This window comes from Juglans microcarpa x Juglans regia, chromosome 2S (genome assembly GCF_004785595.1).
Source record: "Juglans microcarpa x Juglans regia isolate MS1-56 chromosome 2S, Jm3101_v1.0, whole genome shotgun sequence".
In the NCBI taxonomy this organism is placed as follows: Eukaryota; Viridiplantae; Streptophyta; class Magnoliopsida; order Fagales; family Juglandaceae; genus Juglans; species Juglans microcarpa x Juglans regia.
This window is the reverse complement of record NC_054597.1, coordinates 7,738,660-7,764,430: the sequence shown is the minus strand read 5'-3', so window position 1 is coordinate 7,764,430 and position 25,771 is coordinate 7,738,660. Positions and strand designations below refer to the sequence as shown.

General features: G+C 40.1%; 1 non-coding gene across 1 annotated transcript; it reads left to right on the top strand.

Moving 5' to 3' along the window:
* Window positions 1-17,587: 17,587 nt before the first annotated feature.
* Window positions 17,588-17,726, top strand: LOC121253722. Its single transcript, XR_005938446.1, has one exon. It is a non-coding gene; the product is annotated as a small nucleolar RNA Z247 (small nucleolar RNA).
* The last annotated feature ends 8,045 nt before the right edge of the window (window positions 17,727-25,771 follow it).

The window sequence follows — 25,771 nt, the reverse complement described above, 5'->3', positions numbered from 1 at the left end:
TTGTCACCAAAGAGTTTCTTCATTTTTTAGTTGTTCTTGAAGCTTGTGGTGAAGGAATTTCTCTCTCTGTAAGCTTCACTGGTTCGGCGGGTTACTCTGGAGATTACTTAGCTCTGACTCGAGATGTTGCATGTTGGTCTGGATCTTCCCGAAGTGGATTTTATTCCAATGCTTGAGTGCCTTTTTTGTATCCTTAATTTTATTGCATAAAATAAAAGCTGGATTCCCATAAAATTGATGGCTCCATACCTCTTGAATTATAACATTGTTGAGTGGCTCTCGAGTCCAGAATTCCTCAAATTTAAAAGGAGAGAGATTCTTCATTATCTTCATGGTGTTAAGCAAGAGGGGATTATGATATGAAGTTGAAGAAACTATGTGCTGGATAGTGGCATCTATAATTAGTAGGTGCCATTTTGCATTTGTTATACCACGGTCTAGTCATTCTCTAATCATCGCTCTTCCCATCTGATTATTTGTCCATGTGAAAATAGGTCCCGAGAAGGCAACATCGATGAGGCCGTGAGAATCCATTAAACGTTGTAGGCCGCCTATGGATGGGACGTTACTGGTCTGCCACCATATTTATCTCGTTGGCCTAATAAGTCGTTGAAATCACCTATGCAGAGCCAAAGACCATTAAAGGAGCTATGAGTTGAGTCCAAATGAGTCCAGAAATTTGCTTTTTGTTGCCATTGTGTTGGGGCATAAATAAAAGTTATTAACCAGGATTATTGAGAGGATCAGAATAAACTAAAATAGAAATAGGATTAGCATTAATATGAACTGATTCAATATCCACACCCGGTCGCCATAATAACAAAAGGCTTCTTTTTTTCCCGAGGCGGGGACATGTACAAAATGGTGGAAATCCAGTCTATTTACAATAATATAGGTGCTATCATTAGACACCATAGTTTCTGACAAAAAGATAATATCCAGATTAAACTTATTTATAAAAGCGCTTATACTTCTAATTGCTTTTGGGTGGGCTAGACCCCTACAATTCCAAACCAGAGACTTCATGGAAAAACTAGAGGCATGGTAGAGCCCGCCTCGTCAGCTTTCTTGGATTTTTCAGATAGTGATGCCTTGGATGAAGCTCTGGTGTATGATTTTGATCTTGCAACTTCTTTTGTTTTTTTTACCTTACCAGATGATGCTCCTTTGGTTTTAATTGATAGTAACAAAATAGCTGCTTATTTTTCCTCATCTCTAGTATCTTTGATAATGCTACCTGTCTATGGGTTATCAACCTCAGATATTTTCTACACTTTTGTTCTCGGTGGGTTAGAACCTTGGACAGAAAGAGGAGCCGCCCTTTTCTGGGGAGCTTCCAACTCATTGATTGGGATTAGTGAAGTTGAGATCTCTTGACTGCCAGCTAGAGGACCATCTTGAAGAGAGAAATTGGTTTTTGCCACATATCGTATGTTGGGCTCTGGCTTTTTTGAAGCAGATAGATGGCTTCAGTCTGCTGAGGGAGCACTCAATTTGATCGGATGATAAATAATGGAGGGCAAAAAGTTTAATTGTTTTGGTTTTGGATCCAACGGGCTTGATGCATTGAATGGGGGGCCGGACTTCCATTTATTGCTTTGGGCCATACCTTCCAAAAAAAGTTGATGTCTGATTGGGCTTTACGTGCTCTCTGTCGTCTTTCGTGGGCCTTGTAGAGAAAGTCCAGTTGAATGCTGCTGTGAAATATTGTTTCCTACCAACGAGAAGCCAGTTAGTTTAGTTTGCATAAAGACTTCCGCACTTGTCTTCAACCAACGAAAGACCCATTCCTCGGTGTTTATAGTTGAAGGAAGGATAAAATTCTTCAAATCCGCCCCTGTGAGGTTACTGCAGTGGACCTATGGAGTGATTGATTGAGAAGCCTGTGCATCTTGAGTGATTGATGGAGAAAATTTTGGTGGAGAAGAAATTAAACCCAGAATAAATGAGGGCTATCCGGTTGTTGGAGGGCCATTTAATTTTGTTAAGGGGCTATTATAGACTATAGTCGATGGAGTCATCCTCGCCATCCAATCCAATGGGATTTCACTCACTAGAACGCCGCTGCAAGGGGCTGGAAAAATCAGTGGAGACGCCGGTAGTAGCCTAGTTTCCTTCTGCCTAGTCGAAATCCGGGAGGTGAGATTTTCATTTTTTTTATTTTCCGCTTGCATCTGCTTGAGGCTTGAGGTGATACTCTTTTGGATTTGGCTTGAAATAAGCTCATAGGGTGACTTAACCCTAATCGGATGTTTCTGAAGATTGAGAACTTTGTGGAAGCTCTGATTATCTGCTTGATGAAAGTCCCAGTTATTTCCCAAATTTCCTCTAACGAAAGAATTTCCTCTTACAGAGAGATCTTCTTCTGTTATAACAACTTTCCCTTTCCCATGCAAATCCTTTGTTATTGGTTATTTCCTTTTTTCGTTTAAAGGAAACATGGGTAGAATGAGGGCCGATGAACCAAAACCCTTATTTTTCAACATTTCAATGTCTGGAAGTATATTTTCTTGACTCATTTCTTCTTATGGAGTAAAAGCCATAGAGAGCCTAGGGACTCATTCTTGACCTCGATGAATAGGATTAGCCGACATGAAGATAGGAGATCTGCACGGAGCCAAGGCCCAAATGGCATTTGTTTTGTGTTGGATTTTAGAGAATAACAGAAAGTTTGGGAGTGCCGAATCCTGCCACAGGCATAACAAAAATCAGATAGACGTTCATATTTAAATGAGACCCATGTGTCAAAATTGTTGTCCCTTGGTTCCCAGAATCCTTGCTTCAGAGGTTTGGTGATGTCTAAGTCCACCTTTATTCTGATAAATTTCTTACAAGCTAAACCAAATAGAGGATCAACATCTACAGCTAGAAAAGTTCCAAGAGCACTCCTTATTTTATAAGTATTTTTTTTCTGTCATATGGTTTCTAGTAAGCCCATGGATTTGAATATGGAAAGGTGATGTATTGAGACGAATCTCTTTCCATATAGTTTCTGCAGGACAGTTTTTGAGGATGAGGAGATGACCTTTGAAGTTCCAAGGGATTTGGCTCAGGATTCTCTTTTTGTTACCAGCATTTTGAAAAGTAAAGAGAAAAAGGTTTACATCAAGATCTTCAATGTGGAACTTACTAAGAAAGCTCCAAGCAGCTTTGAAGGAAGCATGTAAGGAAATTCTATTCAGCGATTGAGTTGCAACTATTCTACCAATAAGAGCTAATTCAGGATCACCATTAGCAGGTTCGTTTTCAAGGGATACGTTTAAACCTTCCCAAGAAAGGGCTTCTGTTTGGTGAATCAACTACTCCATATCCATAGAGGGAGTGAGAAGAAGCTCTGAGAGTTTGTGGAATGTTGTCAAGGAACGCTGCTAAGAGATGTAGAGAGAACTCTAGGCGAGAGAGCGAGGCTGCCACGAGGATCAAGTGAACCTTATAATTAAGCCTATATATATATACATATATATAACATCCAGGACTCAATGAAATTCCACTCAATTAGTTTCATCAGCACCATTTCTTTGACATAGTAGAGAGAACCGCTCTTTTCTTATCCTCATTTTTTCCTGTACGTTCAGAACATGCATCAATCTGTACTTACGACATTGCCATTGATCTGTAAAATAAAAAATGAAAAAAACTAAAATTAAAGCACACTTTGCTCACTAAATTATGCAAATTAGCATGTTATACCCTCAAACTAGTAAAAACAAACACTTTACACCATTCATTAAGATTTAACTGTCGTTTTTAAGTGAGGGTGTTGTTTTGGACGTGACTCATAGCGTCGCAAACACGATCACCTGCAACCAAAGAGGAATGAGGCTTCAGAGTTCGGGGGAACGCCTCTAATGCCAAAGTTAGTGAAGATAATAAAGATTTCTCTAGTAATTCATTTAGATGGATTTCATAATCATACATGGATGATATAAATAGAGGTCACAATGCTTCCTGTTGTTACGCGATAACTATCTCACCCGTTATTTGAAATTCAAGCCTTCAGGATATTGGGGCTTAGATTATCTTTGAATGAGCTGATATCCCTTTCATCCCGAAGTTCTCAGGCGATTGTTCCTCCGGTGCTAGCCATGATATGCTTGGATTGGATTAGGCCTTGGATCAACTAGGTCATCGAGCTGTGCTACAGCTAAACCCCATGATACAACCCAACAGGCCCCCGGAAGAGGATCAGTCCCTTTCCAGTTACCTCGTGAAGTCTCATCATGTGCAACATGATGAGACTTGTAATTATGGCATTGTTTCGTTGTTTGGGTTTTTCGTCATTTCATGCCCCATTGTCAAGACATCGCTTCACCTTCGTGCCCTTTTGCATACCCCACTTAACTGTTACGATTATTTATCATTTTTAGGCATCCCCCTTTTCTCACTTCTTCTATTTGGTATTCCCTCTCCTTTTTTGAGCATTCTGCTTCCGTGCATTATCTCTCAATCTTCCTTGTGAATCCATGGATTCTTCCAAAGGCAACCCTTTGTCCTCTTCCCATGGAGCCGGGTCTTCAAGACCTCATGACTCTCCCCCTCACTGGGAAGAGGTGGCAGCTAACCCTACTGTTGGAAGGGGGTATGCTCCTCACTCGATTTTTTAGGGCCATCGATGGTCCTCCATCATTTCCCATCGTGAATTGGACTCCGCAAGGGTTAACTTCAACATCCCAAACTCGGTGGTTCTGGGTTTACCAGACTAGCGTCGTGTAGCCGTTGACGTGAGAGGTATGGAAGTTTCTGTTGCCTTGTACTTGGCTATCTTTGCAATGGGATTTCATTTGCCCTTTGTATGACCCGTTCCTGAAGTGCTAGACGTCTTGGGTCTTGCTTCGACTCAACTTGTGCCCATTGCCTGGCATATTATGATGGCTTGCTGCATTCTCTAGCGGCACATTTTGGAGCCCACAGCTGATAACTACCCTAACCTCACGACTCGTGAATTTCTTTCTTTGCACAGTTTCAGACGCTTGGAAGGAGATGTTTGCAGCTTTAGGTCTCACAATAAACTGGTTCAATTGGAACGCAAATATTCCCATGCCCAGGATTGGCAAAGGAAGTTCTTCTTAGTGTCTAGGGACAATTGGGAGTTTCCTGCTAATGAGGCCGCGAATCATGAGTTTCCCACTATGGCTTAATGGTCCCCGATTCTCGATGAGCGCGGTTTTGAGATCATTCTTTATGCCCAAAAGGAGGCTTGCATCCAGTTGGTACAACCTTGGGTAGATGAGAAAAACAATTCCACCTGGTCAGATACTATTTTAACCTCTTCTAATATTGATAGACTTTTTATGGTGCCTAGTAGGGCACATGTTCTTGGTCTTCAATTCTTGGGCGCCCCGTGGCCGGTGGGCTGTTTAAAAAGGGGACTTCGGTCAACAGTAGGGGGCAAGAAAAAGAAAAAAGCTCATTTGGGGTAAAACCTTCGGATGAATCTTGTTCCACTAAAGGTGGACCCCCACCACCACCTTTGGTGAGTGGAGGATAGGGCTCGGGTCACCCTCAAGTACCCATGACCAACTCTTTTGATGAGCTCATGGCCCAAGTTGAAGTTGATCTGGAGTTGGTGATAGAGGCCGAATCCGCCTTGTCGCCAAATGTCCCTTCTAAGGTAGCCCCACAGACTTTCCCGCACTTGGCGGCCCCAGAAGATGACCTTCATTTGGATGAGGGCGACGTCATCACGATCTTGAACCCAGACTTCCTAAATGTGCCTCGTACTGTATCGAGCGGTTTTCCTCCTTCTTTAGATGGCTTCATGGAGTCTTTGTGAGTTGAAGATGTTGAGGGCCCATCGGCTGGGGCTACTGCGATTGTATCTTGCTTGCCTATTGCCTCAACTGTCGCGTGTGGGATTACCCCCGAGATACCCTTTGTCTTTCCAAACCTATCCCCGCCAGTGGAAGTAAGGTGTCGATACCTTCCTCACCCTTTAGTATCTCTCTTGCGAGGGGTGGTGAACCCTTTCCGACCTTTTCGGTGGATAGCCCTCTCGTTGGTCCCTCTCGGGATGGTGATGTTGTGATCCCCCCGATCAGACAACAGGAACATCTACTCAAGTGAATACAAGTACTCCACCTCCTCTCTCCTCTAATCCTTCCATATTTCCAACCATGCCGATCTAGGACACTACTACCCTCAAAGGTTCTGCTGGCATGTCTTTCAAGGTTCCTGTCCTCAACCAATTCATCGGGTTCTCACCCAGGTGGTTCTTCTTGATCTTCATGTTCACACCGAGAAGAGGCTTTTCGTTCCACTATTCATAATATTCGCATCATCCTTTCACCAGTAAGTTCCTCTATCTTAAAGATCTTATTTTCCTTACCCCACTGCTTTTAACTTGGTTGGATTCTCAGGGAGTTGATCGGTTGGCAGCTGCATTGGTTGAGGACCACCTGGAATTGGAGAAGGAGAACCAATCCATGCGATCTTTATCGGCAATGCTCATAATGGTGTTATCGACTCAGGAACTGAGAAGGAAAGGTTGGCTGAAGAATTATCCCGAGCTGAATCCTGCTCTCCTAAACTTGAGGATGAGGTTGCCGCTTTGCGTGGTCAGGTTGACTCGCTTAGATCGGAGGTGGCGAGTTCCTTAGAAGAAACCAGTCGGTACCAACGTGAAGCAGAAGCCAGTGGAGTTGAATGGGACAGTCTGGTCGCTCGCCTCAATCAGATGGAGAAAGAGGTTGTGGAACTTGAGAAAGCGAAAGTTGATTACGTTGCTCGCTTGGTGAACTCTGAAGAAGGACGTCGAGAAGCAAATACCCGACTAAGTATAGCTGAGGTCGAGAAAGCCAAGGTGAAACAGGATCTGGCAACGGCGAAGAAAGAACTTAAGGAACATGATCGCCATTACTTACGGCTGAACCAAATCTTGGAGTCCCATAAAAAATAGTTGTTCGAGTCGGAATCGAAGGTGACAGAGTTAGACGTCAAGTTAGCTCGTTCTCAAAGTGAGATTGCTCGCATTCTTCCTCAATTGAATGTCACCTACACCGTTAGAGGCTGAGCCAGGGGTCTTCGGTTCAAGCTTAGGATTAAACAGTTGCGAGAATTCCTGCTTAATCATCCTAAGGCAGATCTTCACACCTTAGACTGGAAGTCAATCAGAGCCAGTTCCGCTGCTTACCATGTCTTCGACTACTTTGGGAGAGACACCATGTCGGACGCCTTTCCTTCTCTTCGTAGCTCCTAAAAAATTTTAACTTTTGTGTTTAGTTAAAAATTTGTGTATGTTGGACTAAAAATGTGTATGTTCTGAACAACTGTCTTGATCTTGACAATGTGTTTTGTTGTTTCGATGTTGTGTTGTGCTTTTGGTTCTGTGGTGATTGGCTTTTTTTTTCCCCCTTAGCTTTGGTGTTTTTCCCTCAGGAAATGTTGGTAAAAAGAGTGTAACAGAGTTTCTCGACCATGTAACCTTGGCAAGAGGTGTAGCAGGAAAGCTCTTTCACCACGTAACCTTGGCGAGAGATTTAGTGGGAGAGTGCCTCAACCGCGTAACCTTAGTGAAAAGAGTGTGGCAAGACAGTGCTTCGATTGCGTAACTCTAGCGAGTGGTGTAATGAGAGTTCTTCAACCAGGTAACCTTGGCGAGAGGTATAGCGGGAGAGTTCATCAACCGCGTAACCTTGGCGAAAAGAATGTGGTGAGAGAGTGTCTCAACCATGTAACTCTGGCAAGAGGTTTAGTTGGAGAGTGCCTCGACTGCTTAACATTAGCGAAAAGAGTGTGGCGGGAGAGTGCCTCGATCGCGTAACTCTTGCAAGAGGTGTACCGAGAGAGTTCCTCAATCGTATAATCTCAGTGAGAGGTGTAGCAGGAGAGTACCTCAACCGTGTAACCTTGGCGAAAATAGTGTGGCGAGAGAGTACCTCAACCGCTTAACGCTGGCGAGAGTTGTACTAGGAGAGTTCCTCAACTGTGTAACCTTGACGAGAGATGTAACGGAAGAGTTCCTCGACCGCGTAACCTTGGAGACAAGAGTATTAGCCAGACAACAACTAAGGCAGTGAGATAAAATAAAGCAATAAGAGAAAACAAGATGTTATCCAATCAAAATAATGTATTTATTGTACCGAAATTAATACATTCATAAGTTAAACGTAGTATCTTCTTAAATGCTCAACGTTCAAGGGATGGGGCAGTTCACGTCTCGTGGTGTCTTTCAGGCGATAAGCTCTCGGAAGATGACTAGCTACCATGATGTATAGCCTTTCCCGTCATGGCCCTAGCTTTCTTTTTTCTACTGTAGTTACCCCGGTCTCCTTTAGGACTAGGTCACCCACCTTGAAGTACCTCGGCCTTACCCTTTTGTTGAAATATTGTTCTATTTTCCTTTTGTTGGCTACCACTCTGACCCCTGCGTCTGCTCTTATCTCTTCCAACAGGTTGAGATTTTCTTCTAGCTTCGCATCATTTCTCTCGAAGTCGAAGTCTATCCTCTTGTGGCTAGGTAACCCCACTTCAACCGGTATCACTGCTTGACTTCCATAGGCCAAGAAGAAAGGTGTTTCAATGGTTGATGTTTTCATCGTCATTCTATATGCCCACAATATTCCAGGGAGTTCGTCCGCCCAGATCCCTTTCTTCTCGCCTACCTTCTTATTTAATATTCCTATAATGGTCTTGTTGGTTGCCTCAACATGCCCATTCTCTTGAGGGTGGCCTGCGGACAAGTATTTGACCTTGATTTCGAGCTCAACACACCACTTACGATAATGCTCGTAGTCAAACTATTTCTCGTTGTCAAAGATAATGCTTTGCGGTATCCCGAATCTACATATTATCGCTTTCCACACGAACCTAGTAACGCTTTGGGCAGTCACCGTCACCAGTGCTTCAGCTTCGGCCTACTTAGTAAAATAATCCACAACGACCATAATGAACTTAGTGCCCCATTGCTTGAGGGCATAGGACTAACCAGGTCTATGCCCCATTGAGCAAATGACCAAGGAGAGGTTATTGACTTCAACTCTTCAGGAGGGTTATTCGGGACCCTATTTCATGATGTAGTTAGCTTCTTCTTTCGAGATGCATCTCAGTAATGGTGCTGAGAATCCTCGTTTGTATAATGTTCCATCATTATTTGAATCGGATCGCCCTATTCCTGACCTTACTTGCTTCCTCACGTTCGGTAGGAAGGTTTCCAATCGTCAAATATCTGAATATATCATCTGCCCATGTCAGGGTGTACCTTCATACTTCCATGATCTTGGCTCCTATAGCCGATGTGTCAATTGTCCAGATGCTTACTTTTCAAGGCAAAGTTTCTTCCCGCTTCGCCTAAACTTCTTGCACTAACTGATCAGCTTTCCAATTGTTAGCCCAAGGGATCCGCTAGATCCGAAAATATTGGAGTCGATTGAACCCTTCCTGCACCTGATGGAGGTAATTTATTAACTTTTCTCCCTTTGCTAGATACTCCCTCGTGACTTGGCCAACCACCACTTGTGAGTCTCCCTTTATTTCTACTTCTTTCCCGCCCAAAGTTTCTGCTATGGCCATTCCGGTGACCACGACTTCGTTATTTGTCACTTTGAAATTCAGTCATATCGTACGGCTCATCTCAACCCCATCACCTATTACTATGTACACTCCTACACTGCCCCCTGTTCGACAAGATGATCCATCCAAGTATACCCGTCATGGCTTCCCAGCTAAAGCCTTTGACATTTCTTCATGGAAGTTTGTGAATTCTACTATGAAGTCAACTAAAATCTATCCCTTGACAGCAGTTCTAGGAACGTAACTGATGTCGTACTCACTTAATTCTATGGACCACTTAACTAGCCTTCCCGAAGTATCGGGTTTTTGTAATACCTTTTGTAAGGGCGCCAAGGCAATGACTTTTATGGGATGCGCCTGAAAATAAGGCCACAAATGTCGTGCAGCTGTCACAACGGCAAAAGCGATTAGTTCTATCTTCAGATATCTTGTTTCTACTTCTCATAGAGCTCTACTTATGTAATACACAGGCAATTGTTCCTTTCCTTCCAACCTTACCAACACGGCCAATACAACTTCTAGGGTATAAGGACAATGGTTCCCCTTGCCTGGTCTGACTAAGTAATGGCGGGTGCACCAAGTACTCCTCCAATCTTAGAAAAGCTTCTTCACATTTAGAGTCCCAATCTTGGGCCTTTTTCAGAACTTGAAAGGGAGGCATTTATCTATCAACCGGGACATGAATCTATTGAGAGTCGCTATTTTTTCCACCAACTTTTGTACTCATTTAGATTCATGGGAGACTTCATCTCAATGATCGCCCGCAGTTTCTCGTGATTGGCCTCAATGCCTCACTCCGACACCATGATCCCCAGAAACATGCCCGATTGCACCCCGAATGCACACTTTGTTGGGTTGAGCTTCATCCCGTACTGGCGTAATACTCCGTAGGCTTCCCTCAGATCCTCCATATGCTTCTTGAATTCCATGTTTTTCACCAATAGATCATCTATATAAACTACCATATTTCAACTTATTTGATGTTTGAATATCCTGTTCACCAATCTCTGGTATGTGGCCCCAGTATAATCCTCGATCAGTTATGAAGGTCGTCTTCTCTTGGCCGGCTTGCCCGGATCTAATTGTATCCTAAATAAGAGATTAAGCTTAACATTTTCTGTCATGCAGTCGCATCGACAATTAGATCTATCTGCGGGAGAGGAAAACTAACCTTTAGACAAGCCTTATTAAGGTCTGTCAAGTCCGCGCACATGTGCCACTTCTCGTTGGACTTTTTCACTAATAACACGTTCGACAACCACTCAGGATATTGCATTTCTCTGATGAATCCCATTGCCAATAGTCGGTCTACTTCTTCTACAATCTCCTTGTACTTTTCGTAGCTAAAATCTCTTCTACTTGACAAGTCGTGCGCCCTAGCTGATGTTCAATCTATACTTTATAACCTCCTCGCCAATACCAGGCATGTCTTTGTGACTCCATGCAAAGATATCCTCGTGCTCGATAAGGAGCTATTTTAGTTGTCGTCTTTCATTACTCGCTATTCTAGTTCCGATCTTTATAGTGTTTTCTGGTTTGGTTGGATCGATGGCAACAAATTCCAAGGGTTCATCCACTTCCCCCTCCCTCAGTGCGTCTTTGTCCCTTGTTTCTGCGATCATTAGTATTTCTAGTGGCGGCAGAGGGATCTTGGCGTCGTTTCCTCGCAGCTCAACCACTTTTACTTCTACTTCTCCTTATCTAAGTTCCTGAATGTAACACTCTCGGGCGAGTACCTGTTCTCCATGAACTTCTCCAATTCCCGCCTCCATGGAGAATTTCATCTTCAAATTATACATGGAGGTGATCGCTCTCAGGACGTTTAGCGTAAGCCGACCAATGATAGCATCATATGTTGATGGGTCCTTACCACGAGGAAATTTGTCACGACGATGGCAATATGAGGATCTACCCCTACCGACACTAGTAGAGTGATGGAGCCCATGGGTTGCATCACTTCCCCAGTGAAACCTTTCAACGTAGTTGGTGCAGGACGCAGTTGGTCTACTTTAATTCCCACCCTGGTGAATGCGTCCCAGAAAAGGACATCAACAAAGCTCCCATCATCAATTAATATCCTTCGTGTGATGTAGTTTTCCACCAGCATTGTCACCACCAGCACATCATCGTGCAAGTAGACTACTCCGCTGCAATCATCATCGTCGAAGGAGATAGTGAGTGATACTTGTATCCATGATTGTTTCATTGGTCTTTCCACACTGTATACCTCATCGTACCTAGCCTACCTAGCATATGCTTTCCTCTCAGAGGAAGTTGGACCACCCCTGGCATATCCTCAGGCGATTGTTCGTATCTCTCCTGGTGGTGGATGTCTTTGATCTGCATCCTACCTAGGACATCGATCTCACAGTTCCTATGATCTCCTTCCTCTTTTTGGCGACCTCTCCTTCTTGTGCTCTAGCTTCATTAGGGTTTGCGCCCCTGTTTCTTATCACCCGAATGCCATGGTGGAGTAGCATTTTGAATAACAATGCATTCTAGCTTGCCATTGCCCCTCATCTCTTCAATCTTTTGTTTTAGCGTGTGGCAATCTTCATTTCTATGCCCGCTTGCATTGTGGTCCAGGCAATACTTCTAGGCCTGTCACCCTTGATCCTCGCCACGTCTGGCTTCTTTGACCTTATCTTTTCCGTGCACACTAGAATAGTGTATGTGATCGCTACTATATCATCCTGCATGAATGTCTCTCTCCCTTCGTGTTGGCTTATCCTGCCCTTTTGTCCCCCTTCTCGTTCTTTTTTTTAACCTCCCTTCGTCACCTACTCCTCCTTTCGTTCCGATCTAACAGTTAAGGCGAGTAGCGTATCTTCGACATTGACAAAGTCGTCTGCTCTGTCCATAAATTCTCATAGATTGGAAAGGGTTTTCTTTGCCAACTGAACCATAAAGGGCTCCTCAGCCAAATACCCTCGAGTAAAGTAGCCAACATGATCTTCTCATCTTGGTTGTCGGCTGTCATTCTTTCTTTATTGAGCCGTGCCAAATATGCCTTAAAGCTCTCTTCTTCTCTTTACTTCAGGGTCAAGAGATATGCCACTAGTCTCCTTCGCCTCCAACTAGCCATAAAATGGGTTAAGAAATGTCTACCTAGTTCCTCAAAACTGTCGATGGAACCTAGTTGTAACACCCCGAACCATCCTCTAGCCATTCCCTTTAAAGTCAAAGGGAATGCCCCACATGCAATTTTGCCAGAAAACTCGTGAAGCGTCATGTGGGCTTTAAAGGTCTCTAAATGTTCCGCTGGGTCTTTGGATCCATCATACATGTCTATTGCAGGTACTTTGAATTTTGGTGGCAAAGGTACTGCCCTGATTCTTGTGTTGTACGGAATATTGGTGTTGGTCAGCAATTGATCAAGCGAGGATGATATCCCTATCCTCTTAGCCATTTCCTCGTATTTGTCCATTAAATTGCGCAGGTCGTGGTACATCTTTTTCGTCTCTTCATTTGCTTGGGGAGATTTGTCTACTCCCGCGCTATGTGCTTCCATGTCGATCCTATCGGCTTGGCTCGATGTTGTATCTTCCCCTGATGGTTTGTTCTTTGCCTTGAGGGTGTCATTCTCTTTCTACAATGATTCTACTTCAGCAGTGAGTTTCCTCACTACTTCCTCCATTTCTGCGATCCTTCCTTCCATATTTATTGACGACACTTCCTGATCCCTAGTTGCTTGAAACTATGTAGTGGTGGGCATGTGAGTAGCACGCTGGTTGCAGGACAAAAATTCCACAGACGGCGCTAATTATTAATGCCTTAATTTTCACAACAAATCGGAAGGGAGGAAAGAATCATCCCCGGCCCACGATGATGATTCGAGTTTCGATACGGTGTTCTTCACGTTCATCCATAAAATAAATAATAAATAAGCAAATAAAAAGAAATAAAGAGAAACACATGCATTTACTTGGTTCTGCATAAAAGCCTACGTCCACGGATTGTTTGGAGGCAAATTCTACTATAATTGATAATTTTACAATCTCTCATGGCCTTACATATCGATCAATACAATGTATAAATTTAATCTAGGCATAAATAAGTTGTCACAAGCCTCTGGAGAGTCCATCCTTCATTTGGAGAGATCTCCTCCTTTTATAGAGATCTGTTTTCTTCCTTGAAGTGATAGAGTCCCAACTTGCCTTGTGAAGACTTTTTCTTTTAGGAGTCTGAACTAACTTCTTTTGGTTTATCTCTTCCTTGTCTTATCTCTTGATCTTATCTCTTCTCTTATTATTAGTGATAGGTTTTCAAAAGGCTGGATCTAGTCAATTTAGTCTTTAAGAAGTGCAAACTGTCACTTTTTATAGTCTGAAACTCTGAAGACCCAATGTATCCGTTTTGATAGTTTGGATTGTAAAATGCAAAAACCCTTAATTAGTAGTTTAAGAGTATAAAGGTATATTGTTCCTCTCTCTCTCTCTCTCTCTCTCTCTCTCTCTCTCTCTCTATATATATATATATATATATATAGATAGATATATTAACAGTCCAAATTTGGCCTAAGAACATGTCGGTAAAGTGGATTTTTGTGTGTTTAAATTTGATTTGTATATGAGATGCAATGCACTGCATGCATACTTGTGTTATATCAACACTTTGGGCCATCGATGTGGATTACAAATTTGAATTACATATAATATATATATATATATATATTTATATGAGAAATATTTTTGTTACAAAATGATTACACCAAAGTAAACTCACAAAATGAAATGGCTTTTTTTTAAAAAAAAAAAAAAAAAAATAGTCAGGGCCACATGTCCAATAACAACCCCTCTTCGATTTTATTAAAGCCCTCACTTATAGCCGAGAAAAACCGTGAAAACAACATTAAACCAACTTATAAGAATGAATAAAGAAATAACCTTATCCAATCTAATACTCTGAAAGAAGGCAAGTCTAATATTGAAACCCGAGCCCGTAACTCCATGAGCACCCCTTTTAGCTAGACCATCAGCTACTCCATTAACTTCTCTATAAACATGAGCTAGAGAAAATTGAATATCCATCCCTCTTTCGGACGGCCCCATTTAACAGTTTTGACAAATGACTCGCGCATAAACAATTGGCAGCTTGAACTCACAAAGAATCACCTCGTCAAATCGACTGATACAAATAACTTCTTTCAACTTACAAGCAGCCCATGACACCCAGAATTTAATAGAGGACCAAACTTGCTGAACCGATTCCTCCACCCCCTCCATTCTTGCCTTACACCTTCAAATCCATATCCTCCATGTTATAATGGTAGGCAAGATACCCAGCAGCTGCCCAGATTTAGATGAATTCTGAGCTCGACGATGCCAACTTTCTACCCTTTCTACCTAGTTTCTACCTTCCATACATGACATACCAAGTATGAAGTGCCTTGATATAATACGTCAGATTGTAAAGTTACATTTATCATAAAGTAAATTTAACGACTCATATAAATCCACGTCAGTTTATGAATTTACTTTCATGAAATCTCTTTGTATCTATAACACTTCTCTTTATATATTACACATATATGTAATTAACTTGTAGTTGAAGCTTTAACATGAATTCCTTGTTGAGACATGTGCAATTAAATTGTGGAGTTAATTGAAGATGTTTGAGTAAAAAAAAAATTACAGGAAGTCCCGATCATTTTCTATCTACTCCAACTAACAGCCATAAAGCCTTTCAGTCTGTCTGGGCCATATCTTCGGTATGTTAGGGCCCTCTCAGATAGTGGGTAATTAAGAAATTCACTCTGCCCAAATCAAAAGCCCAAAAGAACCACGGATTATTATCTATGTGGATTATTATTTTTTTATTTTACAAACTTATTAATTTCGCGTAAGCGAAAGTGCCGAACGTCCAAAATTACAAGTTATTCTATTATTAAGTCTGTGTAGAATACATTATCTATATTATTTAAATAATAAGATTTGATTTGTAAGATTTAAAGTTTTACAGTACTTTATTCGCCAAGTTTATGATATAATTTTTCAACCGATAATATTATCATATATTATCACTTTCACAATTAATCAGTTTAGATCTAGCCATTAAAGATCGATGAAAAATAAGGCATAAATCGTGCAAATTACAAAAAGAAAAGAAAAGAAAAAGTAGTAATTAAGTATGCAACATTTACTTTTTCTTTCTATTTTATTATTTTTTAATAAGATTTTTTTTTTTTTTTTTTTTTTTTTTTGCTTAACCTCGGCGCTAATTAAAAGTCAACCATTCCGCATCAATTCAGTGACTTACATTGTACGAGAGTTTTGGATGAATTCCCCTCCAATAATTCAACATCGATGGCACGTTGTAAATATACGCATGCAGCTGTATAGATGTTGACTTTTTTCCATATAAAAGCATTGCCAGCTAGCAAAAATACCATCAATGTCGATGATGAAGGAACAACGTATTAATTATACGCTCGACAACTTCGTACCGTACGTAATCCATTTTGCTGATTATTCAAAATAAATAATAAATTTAACTCTACCATCTGGCATTTTTTTTTTCCCTAAACAAGCCAATATATCATTAAGATATAGAAAGCAAGATACATGAATAGAGGGTGAAGTTTCTCAACAAATTACACTTCATTACAACAATCACAATACAAGAGTAATACAAAAAAATTAGGTTTCGGGATCAACATCTTAGTCTTCACTCATACCCTGCCAAGAAAGCACCATCTTAAATGATAGTTTTTTACAGTTCGCACAGCTGTGCCAACTATGATTCAACCGCTAGAGGTGCAAGATGTTGAAAGTGCATTACAATTTGTTGTCCTAAGATATTTCTTGAAGAGACTCATATTTTCTTCCTCAAAATCGTCAGTTAGGGAAACTGACAACATAGTAGGAAGACCGGGATAGAATGGCCTGGACTGCGGCTGACCTAGTTTTTGGGGCGGCACGTGGAGAGCACGCGCTGGTCATTATGGAATGGGGTGGGTCAAATCTATAAGATCTTGATGTGGTGAATCTACTGATACGGTGCGCATAACCACTAGACACATTTTGGCGCGATGGCACGTAACAACCACGTGCGGAACAAACAGCACATGAGTATGTCTGGGTTCCACTTCATCCTGATAGATCAGCAACTAGGGGGTTGCGTGGTGGGGGTGCGTGCAGGTTGACAATCGTTGGAGTGCAGTAAATATGACCAAAATCAAGCCGATGGAAATGAGGGATTAAAAATACTAGTAGAAAAACTTCTACACAGACAAGTACTAGAAAATGAATGGAGAGGAGGATGGGAGTCACGGCTCCGTCCTCCTCTCCGGTGGAAACACTGTTAGACATATTAGCTTCGATAAATTAGCATCTCACCAAGATAAATTTGTTACAGTTGTTACCTAGTTGTTGCTTTAGTTATCTAGTGAGTCACTGCAGATTTCATTATATTAGTAGATGTTTAAATATTTGAATTCTTGTATCTATCTAGATAATGTTATTTAAACTACTATGTGCTCATCTATATATATATATATATGAATACACTCGAGCAACTGGTAATTAATTGAGCCAGACTTCATTGCTTTTATATTTCTGACTTGGTATTAGAGCATTAAATTGCTCACGCAACTCGATCCTATATGGCCTCATCCAATCCCTCTTTTGTTATCCCAAACATTACCTCTTTGGTTTCTGGCAAACTAGTTGGAACCAATTATCTTAATTGGATTACCCAATTCATTCTTGTGCTTAGAAGCCATGACTTACTAAGCATTGTTGATAGGTCAGAAATTTGTCCCTCTCAATATCTTCTTGATTCTACTAAGAAATCTACTTCTGATCTCAATCCAGATTATTTGGTTTTGCAAAAGAAACATCAATTTATTTTGGCCTGGTTAAATGCCACTCTTAGTGAGAAGATCCTATGCACAGTCTATGGATTGACAACATCCAAAATGGTCTAGAATACATTGGCTAGCAAATTTGCTCCTCAGTCCAGATCTGGCATCTCCCACCTCAAAAGACAACTCCAAACATTGCAGCAGGGTACTAAAACCTGCTCTGATTACTTGATCCTTGCCAAAAACTGGTCTAATCAACTCACAATAGCAGGTAAACCTATTGATGAGGAAGACTTGATCTCCTATGTCATCGGGGGTCTTAATTCCATTTATAATCCTTTCATCACACCTCTTAATTTGGCCACCCGAGACAAATCAATTTCATTTGATGATTTTCAAACTGAATTGCTCAATTATGAGCAATTACTTGAATCTCAAAACAAGACCCTTCCTAGTGATGGCACTCAGTTTGCTTTCTTTACAAACAAACTAAAGTTTAACCATGGTAAGAAACCCAAATACCCCACCCAACAAGGCAAGCCTTCAAACTATAATCGACCTCCTACCAATTCAAACACTAGCAATTTCTCCCTTAAGCCACAATCATCCAGCAGCCCCTTCACATGCACCAAATTCCCACCATGCCAAATTTGTTGCAAAAATAACCACCAGGCACTTGATTGCTATCACAAGATGGACTTTACTTACCAGGGTCGACATCCACTAGCTCAGTTGGCAGCCATGGCAACCCACACTCATGGCACATAAGAAGTTGAACAGCCTTGGTATCTTGACAGTGGTGCCAACAACCACATTACTTCTGAATTGGACAAGTTGACCCTACAACAACAACCTTATCAGGGCAATGATCAGGTCACAGTGGGCAATGGAGGAGGCCTGCTCATCACCAACACTAGTTCTTCTATTCTTCTTAACTCCAAAAACAAGTTTCTTTTACACAATATCTTACATTGCCCTAATGCATCTTCTAATCTTTTATCTATCCAGAAATTTTGCAATGACAATAAATGTTACTTTGTGCTCACATCATCTCATTTCTTTGTGAAAGACCTACAGACCAAGGAAACACTTCTTCAAGGGCAAAGTGAAGCTGGACTGTATCCCATGTATCTCAAGCAGCTGAAACTCAAGAAATCTAATCCTAAAGTTGCTCATATTCCTCTTTCACTACATTACAAGGTGTTAAAGCTCCAATCAATATTTGGCATTCCAGATTAGCTCATGCCTCTAAGTCCACAGTTGCTAGGGTCATTCAAGAAGCTTTGCTTCCTATTTATGGTCCTGTAAAACAAAATAATATGTGTGAGTCCTGTCAAGTTGCTAAGAGTCACAAACTTCCCTTTCCTGAGTCCAATAACAGATCCACACATCCTCTTGAGTTAATACACTCAGATGTTTGGATCTCTCCAGTTGCTTCTATAAGTGGATGTAAACTCTATGTTATATTTATTGATGATTTTTCCAGATTTACCTAGTTGTTTCCTTTGCAATTCAAATCTGATGTATTCTCTTGTTTTCTTAAGTTTAAACAATTTGAAACTCAATTCTCTGGAGAAATCAAACAAATTTTGATTGACAATGGTGGTGAATACCTCTCCACCGATTTCAAAAAGTTCCCCTCTAACAATGGAATTTTACTTATTGTCTTTATACTTTTGAGCAAAATGGGATTTCAGAGAGAAAACATAGGCATATTACTGACACAGGTGTATCACTCTTAGCTCTGTCCCATCTTCCATCATGTTACTGGGATGATGCTTTTCTCACTGCCATATATGTCATCAATAGGCTTCCTATACCTGTCCTTAGCAATTAGTCATCATTCTTTACCTTATTTAACAAACCAACAGATTACTCATACCTAAAGCCATTTGGTTGTGTATGTTACCCTTTACTTAGACTTTATAAAACCCACAAATTAGCCTTTAGAAGCACCAAATATGTTTTTCTCGGGTATAGCTCAAATCAGAAGGGATATCGATGCTTGGATTTAAATTCTCAGTAAGTCTACATCTCCCGACATGTCATCTTTGATTAATTGAATTTCCCTGCTTCTGATACAAGGGCTTCAGTTGCTGCTTCCTCACCCTTGCAGGATATTTTTCCCTCCTCTGTCAGTGCCTCACAATCAGGTTCTTCCTTTAATCCCTTGCCTCCTAATTCAATTTCTTCTTTTCCTATTATTACACCTCTTACATTCACTGTCACAGCCTCTTTCCTTGATACATCACCCACATCTGTCTCACCTGAGCCTAGTTTTCCCAATGACACAAGCCCACCTGCTCCACATGATGCTCCCATCTCAGAAACACAACCTGCTCCTTCTCCACCTGCTCTTCATACTGATCTTATCTCTAAAACCCCACATGTTTCCTCCTCACCTGATCTCCAACTTCCTTCACCTAATTCCACTCCTCTTACCACCATAAATCTGCCTGCCTCCTCCTCTACTCAAATCATTACACGATCCATGACCAACTCTTGCAAATCTAAACAATTTCCAGACTACCATATCTATTACTCCACCAAATATCCTCTCTAAGCTCTCTCTACCATCACTTTACCTTCTGAACCCCAAACCTATAAGGAAGCAATGAAGAACCAGCATTGGCTTGAGGCTATGCAGGATAAATACAATGCCCTCATAGCCAACAAAACTTGGACTTTATGTCCACGACCTTGCCATAAGAAAGTTGTCGGGAATAAGTGGGTGTTTAAACTCAAACAAAAATCAAATGGGAGTATTGATCGTTACAAGGCCAGATTAGTGGCTAAAGGATTTGAGCAAATTGATGGGGTGGACTTTAATGAGAGACATTTAGCCCTGTTATTAAACCAGCCACAATTCGATTGGTACTAGCATTAGCTATTCATCATGACTGGTTTATCAAACAACTTGACATCTCCAATGCCTTTTTAAATGGTTTTCTTGAAGATGAGGTTTACATGAAACAACCTAAAGGAATTTAGGATCCTCATCTCTCTGATCATGTGTGTAGATTACATAAATCCATCTATGGACTCAAACAAGCTCCTAGAGCTTGGTTTTTGAAATTGTCACAAGCCTTACTTGCTCTGGGGTTCAATGGCTCCACAATTGATACATCTCTTTTTACATTCCTTTTGAACAACATTTCTGTTTATGTGCTTATTTATGTTGATGACATAATAGTTGCAAGTAATTCTTCTTCTTCCATTGATCATCTTATTACTCACCTTAGTGCTGAGTTTGCTGTCAAAGACATTGGTCCCCTCTCTTATTTTTTGGGAATCCAGGTCACAAAAACATCAGAAGGTCTTCATCTCAGTCAAGGAAAGTATGCTACTGATCGCACAAGGATGGCTGGTGCTAAACCAGCTTCCACACCTTGCACCTCAGGTTCAAAACTTTCCAAATTTTCAGAAGATCCACTCAATGATCTACTGAATATAGAACTTTGGTGGGAGCTTTACAGTATCTCACACTTACCTGACCTAACCTATCCTTTAGTGTGAACCAGCTATGTCAATTCTTACATTACCCAACCACTAACCATCTAGTAACAGCTAAGAGAATGTTGTCGTATCTAAAGGTCACCTTACAGTTTGGTCTCAACTTCAGCAAGGGCTCCTTGCAACTTAATGGTTTTTATGATTCTGATTGGGCAGGGTCTCTTGATGACAGGAAGTCCACATCTGGCTATTGTATATATCTTGGTCCCTGCCTTATTTCTTGGTTAGCCAAGAAGCAAGCCATTGTAGCAAGATCAAGCACAGAAGCGGAATACAGGTCTATGGCATTCATTGTGGCTGAGCTCTATTGGCTTCGCATGCTCTTTAGGGAGTTGCACATACCACTAACCAGTGCTCCCAGCCTATGGGTAGATAATCTTGGTGCTTTGGTTCTATCTTCTAATCCAGTATTTCATGTCCGTACCAAACATATCGAGGTCGATTATCATTTTATCAGGGAGAAGATATTTAAAAAAAAAAAGACATACAAGCAAGTTACATCTCGACAGCAGCTCAACCTTCAAACATTTTTACTAAGGGTCTCACTTCAGCCAAATTTTTGCTCCTTCGTGACAAGCTGATGGTTCGAGATCTTCCCATCACCTTAAAGGGGGATGTTAGACATATTAGCTCCAATTAATCAGCATCTCATCAAGATAAATCTGTTACAGTGTTATCTAGTACTTGTTGCTGTAGTTATCTAGTGAATCACTGCAGATTTAATTCTGTTAGTGTTCTGTTAGTAGATGTTTAAATATTTGAATTCTTGTATCTATCTAGATAATGTAATTTAAACTACTCTGTACTCATCTATATATATTAATACACTCGAGCAACTGGTAATTAATTGAGCTAGACTTCATTGCTTTTATATTTCTGACTAACACTGATTAAAAAGGATTATTAACTTTTCTAGAGAGAAGCGGGAGTTTCTCTTTCACCACAACTTGCTCCTACCATAAATATACTAGAAAAATAATTATTTCAAATTTGTGTTCAAACTTAAGGGATTTAAGTGAAAGAGAAAGATACATAAATACTTAAAATAGATACTATAATATTTATTCATGTTCGGGTAGATTTTTCGTGCAATATTAAAGAGTACTGATCAATATATAAATGATGATGAAAAATTCACTTCAAGTCTTCACGTGTTCATGCCTTAGCTCTTAAGTTTGAATACAAATTTAAGAAAATCTTTTTATCCAGATATATATTAATGGAAACATGACGGACTGGCACAACTACACGATTTTTCATATACAAATGCAAGAAGAAATAATATTGGGAACAACCCCATGTTTTGGGACATTCGGATCACACCTTACGTGTCCCCAAGTAAAATGACCAAAAAACCCCCATAACAAAACCCAAAACCCATCTTGCTCCTCTACCCCGTGTAGCCCGAGCCCCTCGTCCCCGTCCCCACCCTCGCCCATCCTCTCCCCCCACCCCCACCACCCGCCCGCGTCGGCATCCTCTCCCTCTCCCCCACCCCCACCCGACGTCGCCATCGTCTCCCCCACCCGCAACCCGCATCACATCCTCTCCCCCACCCGTACCCCCCGTTGGCCAAATGAGAGGCATGGCTGAGCATGGAGGACTAAGGGAGGTGCGGTGGAGCTAGTGGTGGCTGAGGGAGGTACGAGGTGGCGGCATACGGCTCAGTAAGGGGCAGACCCCGTATGGGTGAAACCCATTTTGGGAAAGAGAGGGAGAGGGTTGTCGTGCTCGACGGGGCTAGGGGGAGGTCAAGGTGCTCGATGGTGGGGCAGGAGGCTGACGGCGGCGACAGTAGCAGCGGCAAACCGTGTAAGAGAACCCATTTCGGGTTTCACATGAGGGGGCTACGCTTGGGGGCTTCCGTGGAGGTTTGAAGGTGGCTGGAGGTTGCCGGCGCGAGAGGGAGCCGATGGTGGTGGGCGGTGGCACTGCAGGTGGCGCAGAGCAGGGCTGGGTGAGACAATGAGCCAAGAGAGAGAATCGAGTGGGGGAGAGGGAATCTGGTGGGGAGGGAAAAATGGACGCCACGTAAGGTGTGTGAAGAGTACAATACTACAAGGGCTGATATATAGTACTACTCAATGCAAGAAACGCGCGTACACCATTTCTCAGATAGGACCTAAAAGCAAAAGAAGAAAAGGGCATTTTTATATAATTTGTCTTGCTCGATTTCGTTGACCGAATCATATATCTCAGAAGGCCAGGAAAAAAAACAAGAAAAATAAAATAAAGAACTTGATATATGGAAATATATATATATATATATATATATATATGTATATGTGTGCAAGTGAATTAATGAATTGAACTCAAGTGAGATGCATGTACCTGATTAATTTGCTTGGAAACTTTGTATATATATAAAGAGCATCTAATTATATATAAATGCATGTGTAGGCATGCATGCATGCATGAACATCGTTTTCTCCCCCATTTTTTTCTGACCAAATGAAGACAAAGGTGAAAGCTAGCATGCGTGTGATGAATATCTACGAACATATACTCCACGTACGTACTTGCATGAATATGTAATCAGCAAATTCCATAAATCCATGACGCTAATGGGCAGGCCGCAGGGGTACCTGATCTGCTTATAAATATATATATATATATATGCATTTTCTGCTCTGACGTTCTGTTTTCTTGTAATCAAACCTCGATGATCATTTCTATGCATGTTTATAAGATTCTGAGGGATAATATATATTGATTATCCCCACAGTACAGGTTTTCCTTGGACAAACTTGATCATCATATATATATACATATATATATATATATATATATAGCCTGCAATATGTCTTCGATCCATTATAGCTACACATTCAGCTTCAACTTGGGTTAGGCCATTAAGGCAATTGTCTAAGCCCCCCAGAGCAATACTGTCCCAAAAAATAGGATAAAACATGTTATTATAAGTTTATTATAACGATGATGAAAGAAAGCTCATGCATTGATGAATGATAAAAAAAAAACTTACATTAATTCTTTCAAAAAAATAAATGATATTAAGTATTTTAAATTTTTATCTTAGCCTGAATTAATCACGCGTTGAGCCGCCCTTTACACTAGTGCTCATGAGCTTGAGTTGAATTTCATAATGTTCGACGAAAAAAAAAACATGAGAATTTTAATCTCAAAATTAAAACATGTTTTCATCATTATTCTAGGCTTTATTATATATAAAAATATAGTCGTACCTAATGAATACCCTTATCCTTGTATGGCTCAATGTTAGAGACCATTAGAATAGAAAAATCAAGGATCGTGACGTACGTAAGGAAATTAAACACAAACACGTGAGGTCTACTAATTTCTACGCTAATCTGACAAAACTCACTAAAACATGCATAATATATTAAAATCACATACTTCCAAAAATCCCATGTTTCAATAAAAATATTAGAAGATATTAGTGAGAATGCGTAAAAAGATGAGTCCATCACGTAAAGCAGCAGCTATATATAATAAGAGCCCAAAAATCAGGTCGGCATGAGAGTTTCCTTCACCGCACACCCCATGCACGTTGTCCCTTGTGAACCGCACGTTCAAACCCTCGTTTTCAAGGTCTCGTGAAACTCATCTCCGTCCATTTGAAATAAAGAAAATGATTTATATATGCATGTTTATGTCGCGTAAGTTCCATGCTGGACCGCTGGTTTTTTTAAAAACAGTTTCATATTTTTATTTTTTAAAAAAAAAACACGAAATTTATACGTTTTAAAGTTATATGAAAACATTTGTTATTATTAAATAAACAAATTTTATTTTTTTATCATAATTAATTATCGTGTTCGTTTAGGAGCATTAACAATGGTATAGACAAAGAAGAAAGTAAAATTTAGTTAAAATTACATGTTTTGTCTTTGTCATTCAAGAGAGATACCCACATTATATTATCTATCTATTAGTTAAAATAATAATAAAATATTATTTTTTAATAATAATATTTTTTCTATTTTTTCATATTTTACAATTATACTGACTATATATTAATTAATAATTTAATTTTTAATTAAATTATTATTTTACCTACCGTCAAGAGTGAAAGCAAGTAAGAGGAGAGAGAAATAGGTAATAAAATAATTAATAAATGATGAACAGTACTTATCAAAATATGTTAAGACATTGTAGCTTGTAAGTAAAAAATTTGCATTTAGCTCTTCATTTAATGGAGTTGTTAGCTAAATATTGGTTTATATTGGTATTTGCCTACACTATTGCTAGTGCTCTTAGACGTGTTTGGACAATTGGAGTATTGTCTCAGAATTTTGTGAATAATAGTTAAATAGTTTGAATGAAAATATTTTATTAGGTCTTAAAAAATAAGAGAGAAAAAGTTGAATAAAAATATTATAAAGTTAAAAAATTATTTTAATATAATTTTTACTTTGAAATTTGTAAAATTTGTATTTTGTTTTGAAATTTGTAGAAATTGTATTGATCGTTATGTTTAAATAATGATTAGATATTGACTAGATAAAAAAAATTAAAAATTGATTTTTGTTTAAGTGATTTTTAAGAATGAAATTATAAAAAATTTTGAAAATTCTAATAACATCGAAACATGCCCTTACAGTTTTACTCAACCTGACACATCTAGCACTAGTTTTTTCATTGGACATAAGTAATATTATTTTGTTTAGAGTTTAGATTTAGGAGAATGCTTGTTTGCCCATGACTTTGACTTTGACTGCTAGTACATTTTAATTTTTTTTTTAAATGTTTAAAAAGGTTACTGTTAGTAAATTTGTATATATTTTTTAAAAATATTTAAATGTTTAAAAAAATATTTTTAGGAAAAAGTGAAATTGCACTTGGACATGCCCAGCATTGAGAGTTGGGCTCAGTAGAAAAGTCCTTAGAGTTATTATTTAATGAAGAAATTGCATAGTTATCCTGTTAAAAAATAGATGAACAAGGTCCAGTTATTTAGGAAAAATC